We start from the raw sequence: 21,902 nt of genomic DNA, 5'->3' as shown, positions 1-21,902 counted from the left end.
TTAAAATAAGATCTTCTGAGTGGGTTTTATTTTTGTGCGTGTTTCAAAAAACTAGGCCAGCCCTAACAAGCACATTTTTGTGTTTTTGTTTTTTGCATTTTGTCATTTTACATATTGAAAAACGGAATGCAAAAGAAAAATAAAGTAAAATAAAAACCTGCTAAGATCAGAAAAATAGCTTTGCATCGTTCTGCGTAAGTGTTAAAATCTGACTGATGGTTTGTGTGTACAGACTCGGGTTTTATGGTGTTTCCTTTCCCCACCCAAGAATCACAGATGTTATGATAAAAATTAATGCCCTTTTGGTAAATGCTTTCCTTTTGTGAACTTGGCCTAAAGAGAGTCAGACAGTGCTTTTTCTTTCACTAATAAATAGGGTAAGATTTAGGCAGACATAATAGGCAGACATTAATTTGTCGGGAGCAGGAACTGCTGAAGGAAAATGCAGAGCGTTTCTCCCTCCTTAAATCCAGATATTTCAATATCATAAAGTTTTTATTCTAACCATCAGGAGCATAGCCCTGTCTGTAGGATTCAGCTTTAAAAAATGTCTTTGTAAATTGAGATTTTAGGGCTACCTATTTGGAGGATGTTCCGTGTGATAAATGGCCCTTATAAGACAAAAAAAAAAAAAAAAAAAAAGAAAAAAAAAAAAGAAAAAAAAAGTAATTGTGCATGTCTGCTTCCTGGGATGTGTGGTAATAATAAATGAACGTTTTATATATCGTTGTATATATATATCATGGCAGAACAAAAATCAGAAGATATATTATTCATTATTCCTGTTACTTTATATTTAAAAGGTAAAGGTTTTGGCTTCTTTGCCAAAACAACTGCTGGAGAATATATTTGTAACAGTCCCCACAAATACGGAGGGTGGAGAGTTCTTCCAGGTCATTAGCACTGGAGAGATGCCTTTAATTGTGTTCATTTGAACATTAATACATTAATGCTGAGATTTAAGTACTGCTACTATTAAAAATTAAACTGGAGGGACGGTGTGCAGATCATATGCTTTAGTGTAAGTTGTCAGGTGCAGTGTTTGCATATTTAGCCTGCCATTTCAGTGCTGGAATGGATGTTGGAGTCCGGCTTTGGCTTTCTAAGGGACACTTCTTTTTTTCCCTTCCCCTCCCCGCCCCCCTTTCACTTCTGGCAGCAGCATTTCTTTTCAGGGATACATTTGCACCACCTGAGCAAAAGTTGCACTGATTAAAATCAGAGGAGGATAAGGAGTAACTTGTTTGCTGTCCTGAAGTCCTCTTGTTCTTCTCCCCTTCCTCCCCCCGCTGCGTCCGCAGCTATTTTGCAATATGCAACCCCCTTCGAGCACTGCCTGCGGAACTGGAGTAGCTCTGGCATGTAGATTTCCCAGTGGGAGAACTTGTGTGGATGGTAATTTTAATGAGACCTGATTTAAGCAGTAGAATAGATCCATAAAACTAATACAAGCAGACTTTCAAGAGCTCTACTATTTGTCAGGGCAGTGAATTTTAGAGGTGCATCCATTGGCTCGGTAAAGCATATTATAATCCTGAAAACTGAACCTGTATTAATTCAGATTGTTTCTATGCAGTGCACTACTGAGAACTTCTTGAATCCAGGGCAGGCCAAATATAGACTTATTTATTTTTGAGGCTCAGCTTTCATCCAAAAATCGTGCTAGAACCACAGGACCTGAAAGCTGTGCTCTATATGAATGAATGCAAAGTCTGTATGAGCGCGCACAGCTGTGTCTCCAGGCTGTGACAGACCCTTCGCTTTGCTTTTTTCCCCTTCATTTACGGCCTCTGCTCGGTCCCACTGCTCGGTCCGAACGTCTTTCAGCCCCTCCTGCATTGTGGCACTGAGTTACGTGTGGCAGTACCACGGTTTTCTGTTGCCCTGCAGATAGAGGTGTTACATCCGTCCGAGAACCCAAACCCCACTTCAGGGCACGCACTTCGTGGATTGTTTTTGTCCTGGTGCTCAGGAGCTTCCCTTGCTGTTGTTGGAAATGTTTCGTTCTGCTTGGCCTTACTGGACTGTTTTCTTTCCTCGCTCTCTCACATGCCCCTTCCCTCCACCCTGTCTCGTGTTTTGTCTTGTCTTATTTTTCCAATGAGGTGTTTTCACAGCAGCCATCTCAAGTGGCAGCGAGAAAGAGAGCAGGTGGGGAAATTCAGAGTGGGAGCTGCGCCCATGCAAGATAGAGTGGAGGTGGCAATGGGAAGAGCCCATGGGGGGAGGCTGGGGGAAACCAGAGCACAGCAGAGAGCGAGGGGGAAAGAGGGCAGAAAAGGGTGGCAGGAGGAGCAAAAGGGGCGGAAAAGGAGGAGGAGAGGATCGATGGAGCCAGAGGGCGAGGAGGAAGAGGTCAAGGACTGATGGTTGACCCCGGTGGAGGAGTCCCACTGCACTCAGCCTGCCGGGCCCGTGGCGGGGCCGAGGCTATTGGAGCAGTGGGGAGGCAGCCTGCATTTAGGCAGCGAAAAAGTTTATTTGCTTTTTCTCGCAGGATATGCTAAGTGATTTTGCAGTTTGAGTGGAGTGGCATTATTGCACTTAGCTCTGCATTGATTAAATAAATTTGTTCTCCAACTCGAGAGTTAAGTGTGTATTATGAAACCTCAGAGCCAATCTTAGTGGTTGCAGTGTGCAAATATTTTTAAAATTATGTAATTAAACAGGACTTGGGCTGCAGTGTCCACTGAAGTGATTCATTAATTGAATGGTTTGATTAAATTTAATGTTATTTTAGTTTATACAGAAAGGGTCGGTATCTCTTCCACAGATAGGGCCGCCTTGCGGGGCTGTCACTGGTGGTTCAGAGGTCCTTACGAGGAATCTTTAGCACCCAATTAAATATTAACCAAGAAGAGGTGACTCGTTCTTTCTCTGTCCCTGAAACTGTGTTTTGACATCTAAGGCTGGTGATAAAAATTCGCTCTGCAGAATCACTTGCAATGCACTCTATTTATCACTAGATTATTTCTAAATTAATCACGCTAAAAATCTTCCCATTGTAATTGTGCTGGGGCTCAGAGCTGTGTGATGTGTGTAAATAAAAAATGCCCTGTTAATTTCATGTCAGCTGTATCCAACCACTGCTGCAGCCAAACTCTGTCTGTTTCCATAGAATGTCATTTTAAAGGTATTGTGGTTACTGAGCGGCAGCTGTGATTGAAAAGTATGTAAACTAATCTTTAGTTGCTCGTGTCATTTTTATATTCTCGTGTCAGAACACAAGAAGGCTGCTTTAAATTTGTCTTTCACTATGTATTAATTTTCAAGTCTAATTTTTCTTGGGTTAAAGCGTATACTGCGTTCTCTACTACACATTACCATGCAGTGCCAAACTAAATGGCTACTTGTGAAAAAGTACAAAATTAGTTCCTGCTTGATTACTGTAAAATACATATTTATTTTTGTAGGGACGATTCTTATTAGCAGCGCATGAAGTACAATTATTCTGCATGCTATCAGCAACTTAGGAGAAGAAATAATCAAGTGCCATGTATTTATTGACGTGAAGAGCAGCAAGCCTTAGAGCCGCGCACTGCTTTCCCCCACAACAGAAGGAAGGTGCAAGAGGTTTGGAGTTTGTTTTTTCCCTTCGAGGCTTGCCCTGTGTGGTGTTTCTGCTCTTTTAAACGCAGACCATTTAAAATTAAATCCTCAGTAAATATGTCTGCATAAGAACTTCTTTGTCTCTTGATGCCCAACCATTGAAAATTAAATGTGGTTGCGGATAAGTATTTATTCATACCATACCTCACACCTGATCTTGTGTCAGTATGACATCATCTTTGCCACAAAGATTTCTAGTGGTTTAAAAATGTTCCGTTGTGAAATAAGTGGGAGAGGTAGAAAAGGGGCAAGGAAGGCAGCAAAAATAAACTACTAGTGGGATTTGATGTTTTGCCAATTAAAAAAATTTAAAAAAAAAATCATATTCTTAGGTTCACATGCTGCCTTTGATCCATACACAGGACTTCCATTTGTGCCAGTGGCTGTTCAGCCTGCGGAGGGAAGGCTCTATATGACTTAATTTGTATGTTGTGGGAAGTACATTTTCCTAGCCATGTGGTCTAGCTTACTTGAAGAATCTGAAACGCGTTATAAATGTAAATGCTGTGTTTAAGTAAAACTTCATTATGTTTTGGTGGTTTCCAAAAATGCGCAGGATTTGACCTTAAAGTGTTATTTCAAGGTGTTATGATATACGAGCTAGACTTTGTAGTCTCCTAAATTAAATCTTTGAACGTGTTATTATTGTATACTGGCATCGGCAAGATGTAGTTCTCAGCTATTTTCTGTCACAGCCTTCGTTTTTCTAACGAGAGTAAGGAGACAGGGCCGGATCCCTCTGGGAGGTGTGTGCGGGCTGGGCAGCGCCGTGCTCTGCCCGTGTTGTGACTTGGGATGGCTTTGCCCTTGGCTGTGGGCCCACGATGGCTTTGCCCTTGGCTGTAGGCCCACGATGGCAGTCCCATTGCACGCACAACTCAGTGTCGAGGTGGGGTCGGTGCTTTGGGACAAACACGTCTGCAGTGTGGGAGCACCACCGCTCCCCTTCACCGTTGCTGAGGCCCACGGAGGATGTGGTGAACGGTTTAGCATTTGGATCCCGATCTGGTTCCTATATAAAAGGGGTTGTGTTTCTGTTTGGAAAATATGAGCCCCTTTTACGTAGCCCAGGTGCGGATTAGCTCTAAACCATTCCCCATTCCTGTGTTTGTGGGAGACTGTTTTCAATTCTTACAAAGAAGCCGTACAAGTCAAGCCATAGAAACAGCAGAAGCAAAATCCAGAAAAGGATTTTTAAGAAAATGCATTGACAAAGTGTTTGCGATCTCAGGTTGGTAGTCTGGACCTAAGAACAGACATAACTGCTCTAAGTATGCTTTTTCACGAGGAAAATAGCGGCAAAATGTTTCCACCTTTGCCTCCCTACCTGCGCTTGGGCCGGTGTTTCTCCTTCCCTGCACAGCTGCCCCATGCTGGCGCTGAGCAGGCAATGAGCACTGCCAGCCATGGATGCCATGACAGGGCAGCTGTGCTCAGCCCCTCGTGATGGCACCGGGGGGGGCATGGGGATGGCCCTAAGTGTCACCAATGCCATAGCCTGCCTCGGCCTGCTGAGGAGCAGCGGGAGGGAGACCCAGCCATGCTGTGGCGTTTTGGAGCGCGGAGCAGGCTTTGGGCCGGGCTGTGTTGTTGCAGAGAAGTCAATTAAGAATAAGAGCTCTGAGTCAGCAGCCGGGGCCGTGGCCATTGCGCCTGTGAGCGGCCGCCTTTGAAGTGCTGTTGTTGGTACCGTTTTCACGGCGCGCACTCGCGCTATGAATCATGATGGTTACATGGGTGATTTTTCCCTCAAGAACCGAGCCGGCCCCAAACAATCTCGAGGCAGCTCTTTCAGGCCAACACACCAGGCCTGGCCTTTGTGTGGGGCTGCCCACGGGGCCCCCGAGGCTGTCTGGCTGTCTGCTGTCTGTCTGTGGCAGCGTTGTCTCCCACCTTGCTCTGGGTGAGGGAGTGAGTGACAGTCCTGGCCATACAGCCTTGGCGTGTTGGCCCCATCCTTCATCCGCATCCCTTTTCTTGGGCATGCAGCTCCTCGTGTTGCTCTTCCAGCAGCCCATGGAACCACTCAGGGTTTTCATATGATTTTTTCCCCTCGCGGGGTACTGGGAAGGGGATCCAGCCCCAGACCCTGTGGGTAGGAGGAAACGGGCTCAATGTCACCTCAGTGGGAAGATGTTGGTCCTTGTAATGTTCCCAGGATGGCGGCAGCTTGAAGTACTTGGAGCCGAGGCTTGACATCCCAGATAGAAAAGATGTGTTGGGGTATCCCTTTCCCTGTCTGTCTGCATCATTCCCTCCTTGCATCCTGAGTAGGGTGATGCTTAGAAACACATCTAAAACCAACTTCAAAATGGATTGCTTACCCAGGTTTCTTGAACTGATAATTTTGCTGGCACATTATTATTCATCCTCTGCTATTTTCACACTGTGACACAAAACTAGAGAGAAGAAGAGATTGAAATTCTGACCGGTACGTTATCCTGATACCTGACGCGCTGCGTCGATATGAGAGTATCTTTACCACAAGGACTTTCTTGGTGGTTTTACAGATCCCAGTGTGAATAAGTAGAAAAAAGCTGAACTAATAGCTCTTGAAGCAAAAATATTTTTTTTTCCCTTAAAGAAATTGATTAACATGCAAATATGTACTGTATGCATATTAAATATCATTTCAAAATGTGATGGGCAGGAAGCATAAGTGATGCCATTTGGTTTTGTGGCATCAGTGTGGGTTGATTAAGGGGGTGGGGATAAATTTTGGGGATTATTGATATAGCATGAGTAGAGCCAGATGGTTGTATTACACATCTTTTGTGTTCTTGTTTGCTTCTTAAAGCAGTTGCAGAATTTTGCCCTGGGCAAAATTTACTCTTTGCTCGTATGTTCCCCTGGTGAATTTACTTTTGACAAAGTACTTCACAACGAAGGGAAACGCTGCGCCCGCAAACTTCTCCCTTCCCTTCGCATTTGTGAAATCAACAGCCCTGTACTTATAAAATATTTTGCAACTTGTGAAATAAATTAGCAGTAGGTGCAAGTTCAGCGTGTGCGTTGTGTGCTGCTACCCCTCTGTATGCGATACTGATTTCCAGTGTGTGAGCTTTTTAAATGTTCCTCGCAGTGTTTTGGAGAGGAAACTGTGGAAATGGCACCCAGTTCATCTTAGTGCGCTAGTTCTGTAGTATTCTTCCATTAAAGAAATGTTGTCTTAAAGATTAATGAGCTAATTTTTCCACTACTTTTTTTTTTTTTTTCATACTTTCTTCTTTTTTTAAAGTTTTGAGATTGTGGTGTACCTGATTCATATTATCAAAAACACACACTTTGTGGTATTCAGGTTGAGTGGGAGAAGGTTATGAAAGGTAGGTGGTTCTTAACTGGGTGTTTGTGACATTTGTTGGAAATGCTTATCACTGGAACCACCAGAATTTACATGTATTTGTTATTTCCCTTTGAAAGCAAATTTTGCTTTATTTCCCATAAGAGATGGGTTTTGTAAAAAGCTTTGTAAAAAAGAATTTAAATCTTACTTGTGCCTCACACCGGTTTTCACCAGCATAGCTCCATTGACTCAGCCGAGTTTACTCCACATCAGACCCCTGGATGACGAGGCCCCTCTGCATTTAGCAACTACAGTGAAAATGATCGTGACTGTAAATACGTTCTGTCCTCCGCCTTCGCGTCTGCGTGAGGCAGTGGGCTTGCAGGATTCGAGCGGGCTCGCCGTGCTCAGTCACAGGGCTTCTACTGGGGAGCAGCTCCTGGCTCTTCTGCTTGCAGATGTTGACTCGGTGGCCCCACGCCTGCGTCCCCTCTCTGGGCAGAACTGAACCCCATGTTTTGCCCAGGTTGCAAACAGTGACCTCGGGTCCTTTGTTGCAACCAGGAGCACTTGATGAAAAAATGGCAACGAGCAGCTCTGACCTTACTGAGCTCCCTGACTAGTTCAGTCACAAGTCTGAGGCTGAAGCAACTTGCTTCGAATAATGATGCCATTGTGCTCATCCTATCTGATCGGTTCTTGAAATGTTTTAGTAAGTCTATCTTACAACATTATAAGAAGATAATCAGCTGCCTTAGAAGGTCCCCATCTGGAGTATAGAGTTCTTTTACTGAAAGATGTTTTGCCTTTCCGAGATAGCTCTCGCATTTCATCATCTGTTGTGCAGAGATGAAGTGCATATGAAAAGTCAGTGACTCTGAATCCATCTGTTGTTATTATTTTCCACTGATAATTGGCTTGAACAATGAAATGTCTGTGTCTGTAGCCTTTGAAACTGTACACCCTGTTTATTTTCTGGAGGTCTCACTCCAGTCTCACCCCCCCCCCCCACCACCACCTTTTTTTTCTTGTTTTGTTGTGTTGGGTTTTTTTTGTTTCATTTTCTCTCAAGCTCATAACTGGTGGAGCTTGCGTGAAGATGGCATCTTTGACTCTGTGCATCAGTATGTGTCACACAGCATCTAAAGCTCTGCCTGCCAATTTTTGTCAGGGTTCTATGTCTGCTGTGTTTAAGAACAGAGTAGGTTTGCAGCAGGAAGACTGGCAGTCCCAGACTCCGTATACATCTTACCTGAAACGTAGTATTTATTTCACTTTCTCTATTAAAATATTAATTGAGTCCAGCATCTAATACCTACGGAATTAGACACTACCTGTAATTGTATAATATATTCAGTTGCATCCAGTTTTGCACGATGCAGGGTATTAATATTGGATTCCACTAACAGCAGTTCCATTAGCTTGCTCAACCAGTATGAGATATATATGAGCAGGGAGGCATAACTACCAGCCAGAACTGCCAAAACAGTCATTAGAAGCTCCATTGGGATGGACAAAGGCTTTTACACAGTGATATACTGATTAAATTTTGTTCTATGGTTTATTTGCATCAAGGTTAGATCACTATCATCTATGCGAACCGTATTATTTAACACCTTATTTGGAAGGTCATTTCAATGCAAAAACAGTGAGTGATACGGGGGCTCTAAAATTTCTTGCAGGATTTTCTGTGTGGGGGATTTTTATCTTGTTAGGCTTGACTAGCTCTTGTTAGCAATTTGGTTTTAACACGGTGAGTTTAATCCAAGGGAAAGTGAAAACTCCCTCCGTTCTGTAGGAGTGCTTAGTTGAACCGAACGCGTTTGAGTCTCATTAAAACTGTTAGTTATGTCCAGTATCCTTTGACACGATCTGCAGCACGTGCTTGGGAACCCAGTAACCGTGTGCTGCTTTCTGTGTGCCTGAGTGGTCTTGCAGAATGAAATGTCGGTGTCGAAAGCAGTCATGTTGTCCACGTCGGGCGGCAGTCCGGGGCACAGGAGGGAAAGGCAGGGGAGTATAATCGTATTTGTGTTTCAGTGGCAATCATTTAATACTGCAAGTTATTAAAAAATAATTAAATTACTAAAACCAACATGTAGCTAGGACTTACAAAAAGAGGTCAGTGCGATTTGACTCCTTGAGTCCAGGGAGGGACACTGGTGAATTCCAATTGCCTTCACATTTCGCTTCTTCATTCTATTTCGGGGAGGAAAGGCGGGAGTGAAAAATAATTTATTTCTCTAGAAGGAAGAGTAAATCACGGTGTATAATTATGGGTGTTTGATGATAATAATAGATGCTCCGAGGTGCTTGGTGGTTATCACAGTCTCTAATTTAGTTGTTTTTGGAGGTAAATATGGTCTGGAGGGGTTGTTTTGTGAGACTGATATTTTGGAAATAACGTTTTTTAGGGGAACCTTTAGAAATGTTTTCCTTTTCCCCAAATAAAGCAGTAAATAGGTGCGCGTTGTGCAGTGGTTCGTGACAGCTACAGTAGGTTTCCATGAGGAATGCCTTTGCTGTAGTAAACAAAACATAGGGACAGCGCAGGCAAATTCAGATTTAATGCGTCACCTCAACCAGAAGTCCCCGTATTAATTTTAAATCCCCGTTACTGGCGCTATATGGGGTTGCGCTACAGTTAAAGAAAATGCATTTTACAGGTGGTGTTTGGTTGTGTTTCTGCTGTGGTGCGATGGGCGGCTGAGCCAAAGCGGGCAGAGCACACGATGCAGTTTTTTTTTTTGCCAGAGCAGTGCTTAGATTAGAAACGAACGTTTGGCATCGAGTTGTTGGTGCTGTTGTTATTTACTATTAGAGGAGGAGAGCGTTTAGCTCTACGGTTTCATTTGATTTGGTAGCTCCTACCCCCTTAAACAAGCTGTGCAGCTTGTCAGAGATCAGGACAGGTAGAATGCACAGCAGGCGTCTGATTTGAGCCAGTTACTCATTTGCTGAGTGTTTGTGTTTATGCAAAGGGGCCTCTTCCTGCATATTTAATCTAGAGTAAGGCAGTGGCTTTTGTTGTGTTTAGACCACATACCTTCAGTCCTTCCTTACACTGCAGCCAGTGTTGAGGCACAGAAAGGCTGGATAGTCCGAAGTGCTTTGGTGTTCTCAAACTCTCAACTTTCTGCAGTTGGTTGGGAATTACTTGCAGCTCTAAGGCTTTTTCTTCCTCATTAATGGGTAAGTTTGCACCACGGCAGGGTGAGCTACTTTTGTTTCTGTTCCGTTTTACAAACGCAGAGAGCGATTGTTTGTTTGTTTGTTTGACTCGTCCGAAGCTCCTGAAGCACAGTGGGTGTGCTGGGGCAGTTTGCAGCAGGAATTGGCTGAGGAATACAGGTGTTTCTGGAATATACTCCGAGTAAAGTCCGAAACGCCGTGCTGCAATAGGCAGGTATTGGCGGGGGGGGCAGCGGGGAGTGAGTTCGGTGTTGTTATTCTTTGTACTAACAAATCCTGTTTTGTAACTATCCCGAAGATAATGCTGCCATTGTTAGCTAAAAGCTTTCCAACAGTGTGCAACACAGGACTGCGAGAGCAGCAGCACAAAAAAAAAAAAAAAAAAGAGGAAAAAAAAAAATCCAACCCCTCTGGTCTTTATTGTTTCCTTAGCAAGGGTCCTCACCAGAACGTCTGTGCTGTGAGAGGAAGGTTTTTCTTATGTGGAAATTGAATCGTCTCTTCATTGATATTAATAGCACACTGGAGATGTTAGCCGTGATGCAGAGCGGCGGGGCTGTGCAGTGGGAAACCTGATAGCGCTGGGGGAAAAAATGACAGTCCTGCTGCTGCTGGGCGAGGGAGGCAGCCCTCCGCCAGGCTTCATCATGGCATCCTCAACTGCTCTGCCGGCTGGAGGTGTTTTCATCTGCAGCTCTTTCTTTTAGTGCGGCTGTAATTACTGCCGCTCGCGCTCGCCCTTATTAACCGTGCGGCTCGCTTTCTGGCTCGGTCGGAACAGATTAGTTTTAAAAATGACTTCCGAGCACACCCTGAGCGCGGGGTCCGGCGGGAGGGCCCGGCGTGGCCATTGCGGCCGGGTGACAAAGGGCGCATCTCCGGAGTGCCGCCGGGGCGCCGGGAGAGCCGCGGGCGCTGCGCGCCGAGGCCGGCGGCGGTAGTTGGGGCGAGCAATTAACTATTTCCTCCGTTTGAGTAACTCCTCTCAAACAGAAGAGTGTGCTGTTCCACCACATGTTGGGAAGTGCGAGGAGCGAGGAGGATTTCACCAACCTGAGCACGGCGTGCGGGCACTGCGGTGCGCGGCGCGATCCGCCCGCCTGGCGCGGCGCTGACGGTGGGGAGCCGGGGGGCGCCGGGGGTGCCGCACCGCCATCGCTCGCGCCGTCTGTAACGGGGAGCGCGGCGCTTCTGTGCACCGGGTTAAAAAAGAGAAAAGAAAAAAAAAAAAAAAAAAGGAAAAAAAAAAACTTTTTTATGAGGGAAAAGTGCCTCAGTCACAGCACCTCGTGTGATTAGCGCTATTGTGTTCTTAAATTTTGATTGATAGAGATAATAGTTTTCACTTAAAAATACAGACAGGTACTTTAACTTTCCATGACAATAGCTATTTGCATTTCTTTTATCTTTTTGTTTAACATTTGTGGGGGTTGGGACGGATTTGATTATTAACTCTTATTGCACACCGAGGTAAACGCTAAAACAAAGCTTTTGTTAACGCTTCAAAGGTAAAACAGCAAATATTGTTTTTAGGCTTCAATATTTAAGGGCTGTTAAAGGATCCCCCGGCGATAGCGCCGCGTGGCCGTGACCGGAGCCCCGCGCCGCCGCGAGGTAAGGGCCGCGCCGCCCGCCCGCTCCCGCCCCGCGCCGCACACCGCCCGGGGCTCGCGGGGCTCGCGGCGCTTCGGGCTGGGCGGGAGCGGGGTGAGCGCGGGGGCACGGCGGGAGGCGGCGGCGCTTCCTCGCTGCGCTGCGGCCGTGCGCCGGAGCTGCGGGACCGCTGTGCGAGTCTCGAAAAGTAACTGCTCCCACCCCCCCCCCCCCTTTTTTTTTTTTTCCTTAATTTCTGTCAGGCTCTGAGCAGCGCTCGCTGCCCGCGCTGCGCCCGCGGCACTTGCCCCGCAGCGTCCCCTCAGCTGCTCCCGCCGCTCCTCACTCACACGAGGCCAAGTTTCCAGAGGAGAAGTCTTAGCGCGGACGTTAAGGCCGGCGTTCAGGCACGGAGTTATGTTAAGGAATAGGGAGATGCGGAGCGCTCGGCCGGGCTGCGGGCGCGCCGGGTCCCTCCGTGTGCCGCGGGCTGCCGAGCCGCGCTCCACTTCTGCGCTGCCCACGGCTCCGTGCGGGCTGCTGCGGAGCGGGGGAGGAACGGCTTGCGATTACTTTCGTAGCGTTGGCTCGTGTCAAGTGACTCTTTTCCAAGGTTACGGTGGACACGAAAGGTAATATTCTTTGGGAAGAGAAAACGTGCCGCGCGTAGCTTTGCCCTCGTGCTGCTATTTATTTTTGCTTTATTTCTGTTTAGAATAAACAAAAAGCAGCAGCGGGCAGAGATTCTGCCCAGCCTGCTGATGGCTGGAAACGAAGCACGGCCTGACGTGCTCACCCTTCCCCGAGAGGCAGCGAGCTGCTGCCCGGCGCTCGGCCTGCGCCAGGTCCGTTCCTCTCCTCGCAGCGAGGCGGGGGAGCGGCGCTCAGCCCCTGCAGTTGTGCTGCTCACCTGCATTTCACTTTCTGAGGAGGCGATAATGACTCCCGATAAAGAAAATCCCATGATATTTAATAGAAACTGCACGGTAACAAGCAGCTGCCTTGACAGAGGGCAGAATTCTTTTTCCCTTCAGTATTTAAAATATTTATGTGTGTATATATATATATATATATATATATATATATATTTGGCTGCTCGATACCTCAAAAAAAAAAAAAAGGCATGGCAGAACTACAGGGCCTTATTCTGCACATCTTCAAAGCAGTGCTGCACGTGGTCTGTGTGCTGGTACAAGGCTAGGAAAGCTGTGTGCAGCACTGTGCCCACTGCACGCCTGGCACAGCTGCTGCTCTCCACCAGCACTCCATGGGTGCATTTTCAGGGTTAACAAAATACCAAATTAAAAAAAAAAGCAATTTTTTTTTCTTTTACATATGTGTGGTTAACAAAATCATTGGCTGCATCGATTCCCCTCCAGGATGACGAAGTAGTAGTAATGGCAATAGTGGGGCATCTTTCAGGCTGGTACAGCTGTGTGTGACCCGGGCAGTTTGGAAGGGAAAGCAATGGCTGTGTTGGATGGTTTCACTGTATTTAGGTGAGATTATTGCACGAACGCACTTCTGTGGCTTATCAAGTGTTGTTATTTTAAAGCTTTCAGGAAAACTTGTAGTTAATATTTTATTTGCAGAATCACAGAACCAGACACATTAAATATAGTTCTGCTGATCTTATATAAGAGGAATTAATGGAAACCAAAATTCAGAAATGGTTTTTGTTGTGCTGTCGTGTGTGTTCTCTCTCTATTTCGAATAAAAAGAGTGCTTTCTAGGTTACGGCAGGGAGATTCCCTCTCTAGTTTAGATTTCCAGTAATGATTTGCAAGCTTCTCAGGGCCAGGACACTGGCAAAAAAAAAAGAAGTGAATAATGCTAAGCAGGGAAGCAGTTCAACTGATGTTCTACTTTCCTGCATAAAATTACTCACAGCCAATTCGTGTGGTTCAAGGTCTTTGTTAATCTATTTCTGTCTATACCCAAGGCTATTTGATTTTGATATTAATGAAAACTTTACTCTTCAAGTAAAACTTCATTCCACAGTGCTGTTGATCTCTATTTTCTTCATGTTTTGGGTTAAATTTGGCTTCGCAGTGCTCACTTGGTGTTAGGACTCCATCCCACAGCTTCCCCAAAGTTACCTCCTGACAGAGGAGACCACTAAACTGAATAAGTGTGGTGGGATCAGAAATGCCAAAGGGACTGACACAGCAGCAGGTAAAATGGCAAGGCCTCTTCTCTTTTTGTCTTGTCCCTTGGTACCAAATAGATGGGTAGGGCCTGATCCAGCGCAGTAGGGGTTTGTTGTCTTAAAGTCAACTGAGCAGGCCATGGCGGTGGCTCAGGTCGTGATCTTCTTAGCATCGTTACTGGTCGTCTTTCCAAAACCCTGTTGAAAGCAGCTCTTATCAAACATATTTCTATATGCAGGGATTTCAGAATGCTTAAGAAAAGCACCGACTCATCTTGCTGACGGGTAAACTGAGGCACTCAGCATGCAAACTCCGTGTTTTCAGGAATGTCTGTAAAATCTGAATGGAGCCAGCAGTTCAGCACAGTCTTTTCCTTCTGTGTGATCCCAGTTAAGCCAATGGAGCTGTGTTGCAGGTGTTGGGAGAGCTTCCCTCGTCTTGTGAGACGATAGGGCCACTGCTGCTCGCAGAGTGGGTTTTGGTGTGTGGTTTGTTTTTCTATTTTAATCATCTCCTCGAGGGAAAATTTGAGTGTAGCGAACTGTCTTGCTTGGGTAGGTTGGGATTTTTTCCTTGTTTGCTCCACACACACACTTACGGTGTTGATGGCACTTGGTGTTTATCTTAAAGACAGCATGATGGAAGGAATGTGTGTTGCCTACATCAATTCACTCACCCATATAAACATTTTGAGGAGGAAAGTCTGTATTTGTATTTCTACATTTTGAGATGCTCGGCTTTTAGACTATTAATGAGAAGTTTTCACAGGTGGGAACAGCTGTCCCTGCTGCTCATTTTAATTTCTGTGGTACATTATCCAAATTTTTGTAAGCCAGGTAGTAGCGCAGCGCACGTCGCCAGGACTGAAAGCAGCCCCAGCTCCGCCAGCGCCTGCACTGTGGGCAGCATGGCAGCCCTGCCGAGCCCTCGCTGTGCTGTGCTGTGCTGTGCTCCTGGAGCACCTCCTCCCCACGGGCAGCAGCGGCCCGGCCTCAGTGCGTTCCTTGCAGCGGTGCTTCCTCTGGAAGCAGCACGTTTAGACAAAGTTACCTGCCTCCTACAGCACCACCGAAAGGGTTATTGTATGCACGTCTTATGCAAACATGTAATTTTCAGCAGTTTCCTTAAAAAGCGTATTTTAAGATGGTTCTCTTGCTATCGTGAAGACTCAGGGTAGAAATGAAGTCTGCTTGCAAAATACTGCCAAAATACAGATCTGACTGCCAAATACCGGGGAATTTATAAAATAGATAAATATGAAAAGGGGTTTAAAGTGTCGCATCTGAGATAACCCCTGCAGCAAAGCAAGATAAAAGCCTCTATTGTTGTTAATCTAAGAGCACATCGTATGTCAGAGGTCATGTATTTTACATAAAAGATGTATTGTTTTACATACTCTCAGGAGGGTGAGGCCTGAGCTATTACGATGGAGTAGCGTTGTGTCCTTCAGAGTGCGGGATCTGTGTGTGATGTGTGCACCCCAGTGAAGCACATAGTGTTTGCTCTCCATCAGATGTGTTGTGGCCCACACCTCCCGGTACCTCGCCGCGAGCACTGGCAAAAGAAATTCTCGCTCATTAAAATAAAGCAAAATAGCAGCGGATAAAAGCAATACTAATTTCATCTCAAGGTAGGCTTTTTTTTTCCCTGCCTAGAACTAGTAATTGTCAGTGGTAAAGAAAATGCCTCATTCTTACTGGGAGAGCAGTTTTTCCTTCCAAAATAAATGGCAAGTGAGTACCTCTTCTTCAGAAATAGCTTAATGAAGATTCTCATTTTCCCCAGAGGTTGGTATTCTGCTGCTTCAGTCAGAAGCTTTACCTCCTGATGTAAACGGCATAACTTAGCATTTGGCGAGTTTCAGTAACACCCCCAAAGCTCCACCTCACTGTGTGAATGTAATGAAATGGAGTTTCACGTAGCTCTGTCTTACACATCCACATGTCACTGATTTTCCATTTTGTATGATGTCATCTGTGTCGGCAAATCATTGCACGGTTCTTCCTGCCCTTGCTCTACTATGGCAGTCTGCACCCCTGCAGCAGCAGGTCAACGTTGCAGTGAAATTACGTTCCAGTTCTGCTCTTTTAGGGTATTTGGTCAATTGGTGCAGAATTAATTCTGAGTGCTGTTCGTGGTTTGAGTTAGTAACTTGATCTAAATTAATAAACAAATGTTTTTCTTTTCTCTTGTACCATATGTTGATCCCAATTACATGAACAGAAAGTGGCAGATTGTCATGTTTCTTAAAAGATTACATACTCTTTTGCATAAGAGAGAGTACACAAGATGCAGTAATATACAGGGTAAAAAAAAACCCTGCACGTGCTGTTTTCTCCCTCCTACTTTTTATAAAGACACTCTTTAATTATTCCTCCCTTTAATACTCACTGTTCTCACCACCTTGGCTTTCTTGGTATGCTGAACCAGAAGAAACCTCAAGACAGTAAACAACTTTTTGAATGGGGCGTGGAGGATGCAGCTAGTTTTAAAATCTTATCTAGGACTGTGTCTCTATGGAAAAGGATGGAAAAGGAAAGGATCCAGAAGCTAAAATAGACATGGTTACAAATGGTCTTGAAATGCCTTAAGCGAGGAGAACTCATTCAGACAATAGTCAGATTTCTGAAACAAAGGACTGAACTCATATATTATTCAAACTGAAAATAGATTGATAGACATCAAGATTAAGAAAGTTTATGCTGGAGAACAAAGATGTCTCATCTCCACGGTTTTTTATTGTGTTTTTTTTCCTCCCAAAGACCAAGTTGTTCTTGCTGAACTGAAGAGCCTCACACGGGCTGGTACCGATAAGCAGCAGTCCTGTGACTTGATTGTTTTTATTAACTCTCTCTGAAAGTCATTCACCATTAAACACGATTAGATTCGTTTGTTGCTTTATTTATGTTTGTACTTGCAAGTGTGGGGCCAATGAAATGCTTTGGGTGTTGTTGCTAGCACGGACACAGCAGTCATGTGTGTTCCCTTCTTTTCTGCAGGGTAAGAAGAGTGACCTATTTGGGTGGCTGTAACTGAAGATTGCTTTACAGGAGCAACAGAAGAAGGTAAATACAAATACTGTTTTGCACGTAGTTTCTGAAACATGTTTGAATGAAGGACCTGATCCTACGGACCACGTGAATGGGTTTAGTTACACAAGTACAGTACCTGTGGCAGTGCGGGTAGGAGCTGTGAGGTTGGCCTTGGCATGAAGCTTTTGTGTCTCAATCCTGTGTTTGGCCCAAGAAGTCGATGGTCTAGGTGCCCAATTGCATTCTAGGAGAAAGGCCACAAAGATGTCTTTTTTGGCTTCTGACCACGTGCTACGGGAGCTGTCTGATGATAGAGTGCAGTTGTGTGTGAATGGGAAGACCCAGCTCTGGTTGGTCTTGGTGGCCACGTGGCCAGCATTCACGAGGGCTGGGCTGGGAGCTGCCGTGGCTCTGCCCCGCAGCGGGGTTGGTTGTCTTGCTGGGCTGAGTCCCTGCGGAGTGGCCCGGTTAGCTTCAGCGCTCTGGCATTCTGAGCTGACACGCTGCTGGGTTTACAGCAGTGCAATGGAGAGCAGAATTTAGCTGTTGCTCTATGCAAAATGATTTTTATTTAAAGCGATGTGAAAGTCCCTTCCTTCAGAATTAACTCCTTGCTTCTCTTCTGGCCCAAAGTTTCGAGTTGGAAAGGAATATTAGCATCACAAAAGTGGTGATTCATAAAATTAACTTGTAGAAGACAGGAGTAGTGCAGATCAGTGTTTGGTACTGAAGGGTGTCATCTGACTGAGGTTCATATGGCTGCTTTATAATCACCTTCTTTCAGAAATTAATAGTCGGTTAAGCACCATAGCAACAAGCAACACTGATGTAAGCGCTGAGCAGTGGCTGCTGTTCGCTGTGATGTCAGTGCTCGTTAGTGCTGTTCTCTTGACCTTGTTTGAATATAAAATGGTGATTTCATTTTAAACTTAGAATTTTACAGAATGACTAAATGCATCAGAGTGAATTAGAGCTATTTTTATTTTTAATTCTATTAAAATGTACTTCAAGAGGGAAAAAATGTCCCTGTTCTCTTCTGCTTTAAATTGAAATAGATCTAAGGACGATGTGTTTTTGCTTTTTTTTTTTTGTTCTTTGTTGCCAAAAATATATATTTACTGAGGATGAAATTCATGAAGCTCAAGTGAATATCGCAGTCTTTGGCTGTCCTCATGGTGTATGTCAGTTGTATGATATATGTCTGTCTTCAGTATTTGAGTATTACCGGTTGCTTGTTCTTTTTAATGGTAGGAGCCCATGCAGCAGACTGGCTGAGAGTGTTGGCATTCTTATGGAGACGGTTGATGTGTGGCCATGGTGCTGTTTGACCTGGGAAAATTAAGAATTTTAGTTGTTATAAATGCGAAGCATTACCTCTTCAGCCTGGCTTGAATTTTATAACCTGTTTCTCCAAAAGCAGACAAATTTTCTGTTCCTGCCATCAGGACACAACATGTGCCAGGCATCTGGTGCCTGATGTGCATCGCTGTGCAGTCGGCAGTTTGGGTGACTTGTAGAATACCTCGCTGCAAAGGGCTGTCCCATCTGCCAGGCTTACCTCTTGGGTGTCACAGGTTGTGTCTCATCCAGGAGCTGCTATGCAGGGCTCAGCCAAGCTAGATGATGTGGGAAGTCATTGAGGACTGTAGAAGACACCATGGGCTAGCTGTGGTACATGGGTGTGGGACACACGTTCAGGCATGTTTGCAAACTGCAGAACAAAATCCACAACCTAAAAACGGAGTTTTTCTGTGCATCCTTCAATGGTAGGACATGCTTCTATGACGAGGTATGGATTTGTCCTGTTCCCACTGCGTTGCGGGGTGCTATTTCCAACAGAAAGCTGTTTGCTCCAGGATCTGTCCATAATCCTGCAAAATGTTTCATAAAATAAAGCCGTAATGAGTGATACGTGGTCTAAGAAACTGGATGTCAAATTTCAACTGGGTGAGAATTGAAACTGCCGAGATAATAAACCATGAGAATAGGAGATAGTAATGGAAATAGTGATGGAGTCCTAATTAGAGCCATGCCACTGAAACAGGGGAGGTTAAGGGTTTGGTTGATTGAGTTTGAGCTCAATTGCTTGATAGTTTAATTTCAGGTGAAATCCCATCTTCTGAGTTAGTGGCTAAGCTGCTCGGTGCGCGTGCAGAGCAGCGCTCTGTGCTCCTGGAGGGGCGGCCGCGTGGCCCCGCGCGTCCCAGAGCAGCGTGCAGGCCTGGCCCCGCGTGCAGCAGGATGCAGGCAGGCCTGCTAAAACTGAGTGTTGTACTGTGCTTTGGTTCCTGTTTTGTCTTCTGACAGCTCCACAGAGCTCTGAGCAGAGGCTCAAACTGAATAGATGCAGCAAGGGGCTCTGGTGGTTAAACCTTCGGAATTAGGATGTTTACGTGCTCCTTTATTTAGCACTGTTAGGCATAATGCCTAATTATATGCCAGTTATTCCTCAAAGTAAGAATTTGGATTGAAGTGTTTGGTTTGGGGAGAAGGGCGGGGAAATGTATTTTTGCAGAATTATGGGCGATGGTGTTGGTTTTCCAGGAGCATTGGTTTGTTCAAAAGTGTGTGAAAGCATTTCCAATAATCAAACGCCATTCAGTGGGCACTGTAAATCAGGGATAGGTTGCGTGTTGAAAAACTGAAAAGTACAAAACATGCTACTAAAGTTGTGCATTATTGATAACAAAAGACACATGCAGGCTTTAAGATTGCAAAGATAGAATCCTTTAGAAAACCCTCAACAGGGGGAAAAAAAAATCAGCACAAAGGATTCAGAAAAGTTGCACTTGCATTAGGATTTGAAAGTTTAAACCTTGTCAGAGCTAAGTGCTAATTAAACATCAGAAATAATACAGGAGCTGCCTTCTGTAACTCGGTGCCAAATTAGATGGTCAACGGATAGATCTGTGGGTCTGAGCTCTAACTTTAAATGTGCTTATATGTATTCTCCTTCGCTCAGCCTTCCAACCCAGTGGGAAATGGGGATTTGTGAGGCCTGCAGCTGGTGGGACATTGGTCATGTTGCTGGAGCCATTCGGGTCTGCCTGGTCGCCTCTAAAGACCGGCTCCATTGACTTCCAGACTTTGGGAGAAGTTGTAATACCCGACTTGTTAGGGCCTTTGAGTTACTCAAGCTGAAGAGTGCAGCCTGGTCAAAGCATTTCTTTGAACCGTGGTAAGGGAAATTAGAACGTTACCTGTGTGCTCTGTGCTAAGCCTCCCCAAAAAGGTTGTGTGCGTACCTTTGGCAGCACAACTGTTTTTAAACCTCACCTTTTGTAGTGAAAAGTTTCGTCCAGAGATGGGGTGAAGCTGTGATTTTTCTGAAGCAATTGGGTAAAAAAGATTTAGAAAATAGATTAAGACATTTTGGAATAATTTAAAAGTATTTGAGCAAATCTCATTAACATGGACCAGTAGCAAGCTGTATTGAAGACTTCAAAGATCTGTCAGAGGAGTTCTTTCTGTGCTATTGTCTGCCAGCATTAGCAATCTCAAGAGAACATGCTTCTTTTGTTTGCTTTTGGCCCATTTAGCTTTTCTTCTTCTCCTTAATGTTCCTTAATGTATTATAAATCTTCAAGTGGGTTGGTAGAAAAATATGTTTCTCAGCTTTAAGGTAGTCAGTAGCAGGTTTTGATCCTCGTATCTGATACTTCTGGACCAAATCCTTCTGGTCTTCACAAAGAATGTTAAAGCAAGCAAGATTTGGCCAGTATTTTACATAATCCTGCGCTGTTTCTTCCATTTAACTTAGCAGGTGTTCGATACGATCTTCAGTAAAATGCAAGCCCTGGTTTGTATTACTTCATGCAGAGCACCATCATCTGTTAGAAACCTGTGAAGAATGCGAAGCTCAAGGCTGAGCTCTCATGTGCACCAGGCAGGTGTTTGCACTCCTCCCTTCACCCATCATGGGTACCAGGAAGTCCAGCTTGCATCCCAAGGGAAGGTCACGACGTGCCATACTAGGCACTGAGGCCTGCGAGGGGTTTTGTTCTCGCAGCAATGGGCAGTGCTGTTGAAGATGTTTGGACTTGTTGGCATGCACCATTTGGGAAAGGAGGTCATGAAAGCTGTATTCAGCAAGGTGGAGCTTGTTCTTGTGCCATCCACGGCCCACGAGCAGCCTCTCCTGTCTTGTATAGATGGTGGCTTTCCTGTGTGCTCTGTTCAAGAGGTACACCACCGTGTTACTCTTTTAACTTGGCACTCTAAGGAAACTACACCTAGTCAAAAGCATAGGAAATGTTAGTACCATACACCATGTGATACAGGCTGTGCAGTTTCCAGCTTCGTCCTGAAGAAACAGGCTGGATAATGTGTCAGGGCATGCTGTGTTTTATCGTATCTCGGGTGAGGAAGGATTGCAAATGGCACAGGTAGGAACGGCGTCGGTCTCGTTGCCCCGGAACCCAGGCGTGTTGTAGATCAGATAGCCTGAGCTCATACTTTGCCATGAGACAACAGCGGGAGGGATGGGAAGATCCAGCCCTGAGGTTTCCTTCTGAGATGGGCAGGCTGGCGGTGCTGAGGGCACTGCTGCTGTTGCACAGCCCTGTCAGCTTGAAGCCTGCCTTTGGAAAGCACGTCGCAAAGACAGCGCTCGCTTCTGCGTTACAAAATCTAGGGGTGTGAGCACATGGCACCAGAAATAGATTCTTATTGCATATTCCATATTTTATTTGATCATCTCTTAGGTCACTGCCTGTTGCCTTCCACCATGCGAGAAGTATATCTTCCGGCGTGCCTCAGTTACTGTCCTACAGCGGTAGCAGCAATATTTTACAGTGGCAGCAGTACAGGACCAGTGATGTCAGTGGGCATTACAGGAGGCCACCCTTTTTATTTGGTAGCTCATCCTAAAGCCAAGACGTTAAAAAAAAAAATGGTTTTGGCCCCAGTTGCCTGCCCATATTTCTCTCTGCAACATACGAAAGCATTTTTCATTGCTGCTAATGGCAGGAACTTCAGACGCCACCTCCAAGATGTTTAATTGCTAAGTGTTTCTCCCAGTGCAATCTGTGAATTTTAATTTGG

The 21,902-nt window shown here is 45.2% G+C and overlaps 1 protein-coding gene and 1 long non-coding RNA gene across 34 annotated transcripts in view; one reads left to right on the top strand and one right to left on the bottom strand.

Moving 5' to 3' along the window:
* FOXP1 (forkhead box P1) overlaps positions 1–21,902 on the top strand; it is a 343,452-nt gene that overhangs the window by 126,080 nt on the left and 195,470 nt on the right. For 25 of the 33 annotated variants that reach the window (XM_040646262.2, XM_046899979.1, XM_015293120.4 and 22 more), the window contains one exon: positions 16,827–16,892. The gene's annotated coding sequence lies outside the window, so the exon portion shown is untranslated. Of the gene's footprint in view, positions 1–9,893; positions 10,085–11,959; positions 12,310–16,826; positions 16,893–21,902 lie in introns of those variants that run through there. The other 8 variants (XM_046899980.1, XM_046899977.1, XM_015293115.4 and 5 more) reach the window with 2 other exon arrangements.
* LOC112533349 lies at positions 8,430–11,855 on the bottom strand. Its single transcript, XR_003077417.3, has 2 exons — positions 9,939–11,855; positions 8,430–9,091 (listed from the first exon to the last, which is right to left on the bottom strand). It is a non-coding gene; the product is annotated as an uncharacterized LOC112533349 (long non-coding RNA).

Source organism: Gallus gallus, chromosome 12, assembly GCF_016699485.2.
Source record: "Gallus gallus isolate bGalGal1 chromosome 12, bGalGal1.mat.broiler.GRCg7b, whole genome shotgun sequence".
Classification (NCBI taxonomy): domain Eukaryota; kingdom Metazoa; phylum Chordata; class Aves; order Galliformes; family Phasianidae; genus Gallus; species Gallus gallus.
This window is presented reverse-complemented; position numbering and strand designations above follow the sequence as displayed.